This window comes from Rhinolophus sinicus, chromosome 15 (genome assembly GCF_057876585.1).
Source record: "Rhinolophus sinicus isolate RSI-liver-muscle chromosome 15, RSI-T2T, whole genome shotgun sequence".
Lineage (NCBI taxonomy): Eukaryota > Metazoa > Chordata > Mammalia > Chiroptera > Rhinolophidae > Rhinolophus > Rhinolophus sinicus.
Window position 1 is genome coordinate 87,991,045 of NC_142515.1, and position 7,455 is coordinate 87,998,499.

At 36.3% G+C, this 7,455-nt stretch overlaps 1 pseudogene; it reads left to right on the forward strand.

Moving 5' to 3' along the window:
* Window positions 1-519: 519 nt before the first annotated feature.
* Window positions 520-1,122, forward strand: LOC148755255 (small ribosomal subunit protein eS7 pseudogene; annotated as a pseudogene).
* The last annotated feature ends 6,333 nt before the right edge of the window (window positions 1,123-7,455 follow it).

Genomic DNA, 7,455 nt, shown 5'->3' on the forward strand with positions numbered 1-7,455 from the left:
GATTCTGAAGTGCCTGGGTAGCAGTATAGCTGTAAGGTTAGTGGGACGCACGCTGGAGATATTCTCCTGTTGGGAACAAAGACCTCTAAATCCACAGAGCCCAAGAGATTCAGGGAAAGGAAGCACAACTTCTCCAAGAGGATAACAGAAAGTGATGGTTCCCAAACTCCTGAATTCTATCCACTGAGAACACACCACAATATAACAATTAGAGCATGTACTGCATCCTGAATAATTAGGTTAGTGCATGGGGCACCAAGCTGGTGCCCCAGCTGTGCCTTCAACAAGTAGTCTGGTCACTCTCTCAGTGTGCCAGCTTCTAGAGGGTATAGTATGGAATACAGTCACTAGATCTCATGGTCATGTGCTCACTGCCTCACTTCCTCTGCTGTTAAGTGGGTTTCCCCAATGTGGCTACAGCAGTGAGTGGAGGGAGAGTCACTGGGCATCAGTAGATGACATGGAGCTCTTGCGAGACCTGGGCTTCTTCCCAGGCCGGAGCTCGCAAAAGAGAAAGCCATGGTCAGTTCAAGCGCAAAGATCATAAAGCCTAATGGTGACAAGTGGGACGAGTTTGAATTCAGCATCTGCAAGGCTCCCTTGGAGCTGGAGATGAACTCGGAACTAAAGGCCCAGCAAAGGGAGCTGAATATAACAGTAGCCAAAGAAACTGAAGGTGGTGGCGGTCGGAAAGCTATGATAATCTTTGTTTGTATACCTCAACTGAAATCTTTCCCGAAAATCCAAGTCCATCTAGTACGTGAATTGGAGAAAAAGTTCAGTGGGAAGCATACTGTCTTTATTGCTCAAAGAATTCTGACTATGCAAACTGAAAAAAAGCCGTACAAAAAATAAGCAAAAGAGTCCCAGGAGACGCACTCTGCCAGCTGTGCACGATGCAATCCTGGAGGACTTGGTTTTCACTAGTGAAATTGTGGGCAAGAGAATCCACGTGAAACTGGATGGCAGCCAGCTTATAAAGGTTCCTTTGAATAAAGCACAGCAGAACAACGTGGAACACAAAGTTGAAACTTTTTCTGGTGTCTATATAAGAAGCTCTCGGGCAAGAATGTTAATTTTGAATTCCCAGAGTTTCAGTTATACACAAAAACGACTAAATAAAATATCATTCAAAATAAAAAAATAATAATAGTAGATGGCCTGGGGCTCCCAGCGTTTGGGACAATCAGCCTATGCCGCTTCCTTGTACCCGCCCCCGTCCCCTGCACTCTCAGCAGCTAGGAAAAGAAATCCTTCCTTTAAGGGGAGCTGGGACGGATATCACATTATCCACTGCATACTCCAAGGATTTTAGATGCGAATTAAATGTTTCCGCATTGTTTCTGGCACAAGGAGCAATATTATTATCCTCTTAAAGAGCAGGAAACTGAGATGCAAGAGAAAGTGTCTTCTTTTAGGTGACTGCCTAATATAGCTCTTTTCTCTGTTTCCAGAACTGGAACCACGGGACTCTACAGAATAAAGACTCCCTCTTCCACCGGACAATTTCATTTACTCTAAACCCTATTTCCACTAAATTGTATGTTTCCGTTGATTTTTTTTGTTGTTTTGTTTTTTACTGTACATGTTTCCCAGACCTGTCACACTTCTCTGCACAAACAAGTTCATCAATGTCCTTTCTAAAGCTTGGTGTTGTTCCTCACGAGTATACATAATATACTGTGTTTCCCTAAAAATAAGACCTAACCGGAAAGTAAGCCCTAGCATGATTTCTCAAGATGACATCCCCTGAACATAAACCCTAATGCATCTTCTGGAGCACAAATTAATATAAGACCTGGTCTTATTTTCGGGGAAACACGGTATAAAGCAAAGACATTTCATTCTATGTTTTGTAGTATTTCAAAATGACATCTAAACCTATGATATTTTTACTCTGAATTAAATATCCTCTTCTTAGATTTGACATCCTGTTTCAGGCTAGGACAGTACTTGAAACCCTGGTTCTGTGATCCATTTATCACTCAGCTGAATGAACTATAAAGAAAGTACTCTGCTAGTATGAGAAATGTTTTCTATTGACTTTTACGGCTCATTAGCTCTACTGTACAGGAGGCACTTTATAACTTTGACAAATCATTGGAATTTCATTAAGATTATGGAACTAGAGCTTTCAGCAAACCTTAGTGTCATGCTAATTTTAGTTTATGCATATCAAATGTTAGCAACTACCCAAACTGCGCTTGGGTTTTAGTAAATTACCTTCCATTATACAAAAATCTGGAAGTCCAAGGACTTCTAGCACTTACCCATAAGAACAAAAGAAACAACCTGAATATCTGGATACATCTTAACCCTTTCAGATGAGTGTCCACAGGCCACAGGTGAGCTTTGAAGTGCATGTTGAGAGATAACTCCATCTGCACATCTGACTTCAATCTATTAATTCACATGTTTTGAATGTGCTTGACTTGTCATATACCCTATGGTGTGTTTTTTTTTCATTTTATTCAAAATGGCGTCATAAGATGTCCTCTGCGTCCTTCTCTTCATCTCTGACCAGAAATGATTTTGTCCATATCTGGATCTGAGAGGCAACTGGGATAGTCAAAGAAAACGAGAAGAACTAATATGGGGACTCCTGTGATGTGATATCACTCTGTGCTCCTGCCTGCCTATCCTAGTGGGTATGACAAAGCCTTCAATTCTGACAACTTACTGTCTCAAACACTTCACCAAAGAAATACGTTGATGAGCTACACAATAAACACTATTTCTTCAAAGTTTTAATGATGCTAAGGTGAGTATCTAAACAGATAGTATTACACCTAATTTCTTCTGTATATTTTTTTAATATAATCTACCACTTCTCCATAAATCATAGTCTATTCCCAATCAGACTTGGCCCAACAGAAGCCTTAGTTGAAAAGCTTTTCATTCTTTGTCTTGGAGATACATAGGTGAACCACTGATCCTGAGTTTACACATATATAATGATAAAGTTCAATCATTTTGTTGATTGAAGTAGGCTTGGAAATCTCAGGAAAATTGGCAGGTTCTATAATCTTTCTACAGTGGATTTTACTGTTCAGAGAATATGTCTAATTACATCTAAAATTGGAATATACATGTGTATGTGTATGTATCATATATACGTGTGTATATATCTGTGCATATGTGGGCATATACATATATATGTATACATATACCTATATGTGTAATTTCAAAAGCCAGATTACTTTGTTTAGACTTCCTATTTCAGAAGAGGAAATTGATACAAAAGAAGACAGATTTTTCTTGGCCCTTTCACTGCTGATGATAAAATTCCGTGAGGAAGGAGGGTGTCAGGGGTTCCCACTGCTATCTTTGCCTCTTTGCCTCTTGGTCTTCTCTTGCAACAAATCCTGACAATACTACCATGAGCTTTGAAATTAAATTGCTTTACCCAAAACAGATGTTTTCTAGGAGCATTTTCCCTTTGGAGGGGTGGAGGCTCATAGTTTCTCCACTCATTTGTCTTTTAACTCGAATCTAACAGAGCACATGGAAGTGGCATGGTCAGAAAGAAATTGGATACATAGAGAAAGAGTTTAATTGTTGCTTTCAAACTAAATTATTAAACTTCAAGTCATCTGAAATAGCTAAAACACTGAAAAAGACATAAATCAGCCACCACCTACATATTTTCATTACCATATTTTTTTTACTGTTTTAGTATTTTGCACAGCTTGAATAATGATACAATTAATTGGCTTCACTTTTAAAGCAACGTTATTATAAACATGTACTCAAACTTAATAACCTTCTGAAATATATTTTATGTACTAAAATATGTATTTTAAGGCAACTCTCAATTTAACCCTGTCAGTAAAATCTCCTTTTCTGTATACCTGAATGTATATTTTAGTATATTTTAACTTCCACTGAAATTACTTCTCAGAAATCTTTCTATTAGGTTTTTAAAATGCTTTCCTTTTTATTTCTTCAAATGCCAAAATCGTGACATAAAATATAAAATACTTCTAATTTAAATATAAACAACCTTCACATGAGAGTTAAATAGAAAAACTAAGTGCCGTAAAATATTTCAAACTTGAGATATTTGCATTTACTTTGCTGTTGATATTTGGAGAGAAATGTTTTTTTCTGAATGTGTAGTTAGGTTAAAAAATATACCTTGATATTTTAGTTCTATATGGAAATTTAAGCTAAAGGCAATAAGTAACAAAAATATAAAATATTTTAAGAACTTTTATATAGTAAGATTATCTTACATTCCTATGTGACTTCAATTAACTAAGAGAGAGCAATCTATATTTTGATCCAAACATCACTGAAAGGTTTACGATTCACTTCGATTTACTAAGGGTGAAAATAGCTTTATTTTTCCTTTGAATTATTTCCAAGTTGCTGTTAACAAACACATATATTTTTAAAGTTATTGATTTTTATGACAAAGACTTTCTCCATCTGGAAAATAAAGTATATATTATGGTCATATTCAAGGACAAATATACAGGATTTGAGTTTTGCAAAGCAATAACATATGGGATTTTCAGAGGGGTCTGGCATGGAGGCTAGAAGAAAGGAGGGAAGAGTTCATCTGATTGTAGAAGCAATGCCCAAGGTCACACATGATCTGCTTTAAGATGGTCTCTTACGTCCAAACCAATCTTTAACAGCACTCTATTGATGTGTTGCACTAGAAGAAAAAGAATCAAACCTCTAATGCCCTAGTGGGTGCAGAGGAACCGCTATATACTCTGATGAGACTGAGAGTGGTTGGAACTGAGAAGTTTGTTCTTTTGGGAGTTTCCTACAATATCGTGGCTTCCTTATAGACAAGTTTTATTTTCCTTTTTAAATTTCTCTAATATTCTCAAGTGATTTTTCCTTAAAGTTTAAGGTTTTCATCAAAATGTTTTCCCCCCAAGACAATGGAGACTACCTAGAGAAAAAATTGAGTTAACTGAGAAAATAAAGCAAAACATTATTTAATGGCTGTGTTCTAAGATACACTCTCATTTAGTGTTTCCAGGCGGAAATTCCCACCTGTTCTCAGGAATTTTTTTCACTTTCCTGTTCCCGAATCCCGAGAAAAGTTGGTCGGGAAATCGGGAAAATTGGCTCCTCGAACCCAGGTATCGGCTGTCACTTTGTGAAAATGATTCATCGTGGAGAACAGAAAACAGTTTATATCTCAGGATTCGGCAACTGGAAAGAAAAAAAAGAAAAAAAAAAAAAACCTGAGAAGGGGCGGGAATTCCCACCTGGAAACCCTACTCTCATGTAAGGATGTATGAGCATACTGGGTAGTGGTTTTTAAAACCACATCTTGTTCCATAATGATACTTATATTTCTGCTGTTATAGAAGATGCGTGTATTTCTGTTGGTATAAGGTGCACAGGGCTGGAATGGGGGACAGGAATCCTAGGTAGCCATTTTAGTTTTGCCATTAACTAGCAGCAATATCTTGTAAAAGTCATTGATCCTCTCTGGGCCTCAGTTTCCTCATTTACAAAATGAAGAGCACAGACTAGATGATTTCTAAAATCATTTCTAATTCCAATTAAATAAGATTCCTCATTGCACTATGATTCTTAAAAGCAAATTTTAAATTTTTTATAGTCCATTACACAGTGGTTTTGAAATAAAGAGAATGGATTGACTAGCATATATCCTCATGTTTCACACAGAAGTTTGTTCTGTAATTACTTCCAAACTTCTTTCTCAGATGATGCTCTCTTCATTTGGTGAAAAACGAAGTAAAAATAAAAACAAAATATGATTACACTACCCTAATATTGGAATTTACTTAGCACACCCAACAACTTTTATGCTATGTCGTTAAGAATCTGTGGCTTCATTAATACTGATTATTAATAGAAAGAAATTTAGAGGAGACTCTAAGAAAGATTTGGAAGAGAAAGGGAAAGAACAAGATTTTGAAAAAGTGAAGCTATCAGAGAAAACACCTAATAAAGCACAGTTTGAATCTTAGTAAAGCAGGACAACAAAAAAAAAAAAAGGAAGGAAGGAAGGAAGGAAGGAAGGAAGGAAGGAAGGAAGGAAGGAAGGAAGGAAGGAAGGGAAGAAAAAAAGTCTGATTTTCCTAACACTTGTTTCTTGAAAATAAGGACCTCAAAGGTCCCATATTACCAGAAGCCCTATTCCTTTACTTATTTTTTGTCTTCTTATAAACCTATTTTGAAGGATTGAAATTCTGAGACTGGATTACTAAGATTGGACTTATCCCCAGGCAAAGCAGTTTCATATGTGTGTGAGTGTGTGTGTGTGTGTGTGTACCCTAATATAATACTTTTATTGAAAGTATTCCTCCCATGCTTCACCAAAATTATTTGTCTAATCCAGCTGATAGTTGCTAATAAAACCTTCACAAGCCCTCCATTGCCCAATTTTCTAAAAATAACCTCATTTTTTTTCAGTTGTCTTATAAAATACGATGTTCTGCCATGTATTGAAGTTTCATTCTACAAAAGGAATACTTGTTAATAAAATATGCTCTCATCAATAGTATAAAATAGGATTTTAAAACAATTATTCATTTAGTTATATCAAAACTTCAAAGACAGCTCAAGAGCACATAATCAGGTTACAAGAATTCTTTGAATATCTTTCTTTTGTTGGCTTATTAATCTTGTTCATGATTTGTCTGTTTTTCCCCTTCCCAAACACAAAAGGGAAGGTAAGATTTGAATTGCAAGGTAAATAATAACACAATGCAGTATAGAAAGTTACCTGTACCAAATGCATCTGAAGTGTCCATGACTAACAGCTTGAATTTTTCTCTTCATGTCTCAGATATTTCCTCAGGTATTCTTTCATGTTTTTGTCTCCATGTGACCAAGCACTGCAAATTAATTAAGGATTTGTAAATATTCTCCACCCCGATAAACTCTGATAATTTGTTTTTCCCATACTATTTAAAACATACTATTACTGCAATGCCAGATTCATGCAGAAAATCTTTTAACAACACAGTGAAACAAATTGTAAGAGAGATAAATGAGGTTTTAAAGAACACATACTAAGTCAGAATGGAATTTATTTTCACAAAAGGGTCCCTATTTTCAGTTAGTTTCTTTCAGAGTGTACTCTTGAGACTCTTATGAAAACAACAACAGAAAAACCTTAAAAGTCCTTTCAGGGATGTTTTTCACTAAGAATAAATATCTTAAGACACTTAACGTCATATGCTTTTCCAAAGGGTTTTGTTCCATACACACTTGAGGATTATATTCAAAATATTTTGGTCTGGGCACTGCTGGCCAGAACCTGCCCAATTAGAAGTGATGGCCAGTGGAGACCCTAGCTGCACTCGGCCTTCATTCTTTAATGAATAGATCTGAGAGGTTGAGTGATGGGAGAGGGACTAGAGTCAACAGGGAAATTGTTTCCCAACTTCTTTGAAAATATTACAATAATTTAACAATTATTCTGCTACTAACAATCTTGCTAAACCACTGCATTTT